Below are 203 nucleotides of genomic sequence, written 5' to 3' on the forward strand. Positions count from 1 at the left end.
TGGGGTGGCATCTTGCGGGGGGACGGTAGGGGGAGAGGGCAGGTGGCTTCGGCATGGGTGCTGCCATGGGTCTGACCACCCTGCTGGACTCCAGCCCCCAGTGGACGCTGTTCATCAGGGCTCTAAATGCTGGCTGGGGAGGCCAGGAAAGTGCCCTGGTCCTTGGACCCCGCGGTGGGTAGGGCCCTGTGACCCTGGCAGTG

Source organism: Buceros rhinoceros, unplaced genomic scaffold, assembly GCF_000710305.1.
Source record: "Buceros rhinoceros silvestris isolate BGI_N320 unplaced genomic scaffold, ASM71030v1 scaffold23301, whole genome shotgun sequence".
Taxonomy (NCBI): Eukaryota; Metazoa; Chordata; class Aves; order Bucerotiformes; family Bucerotidae; genus Buceros; species Buceros rhinoceros.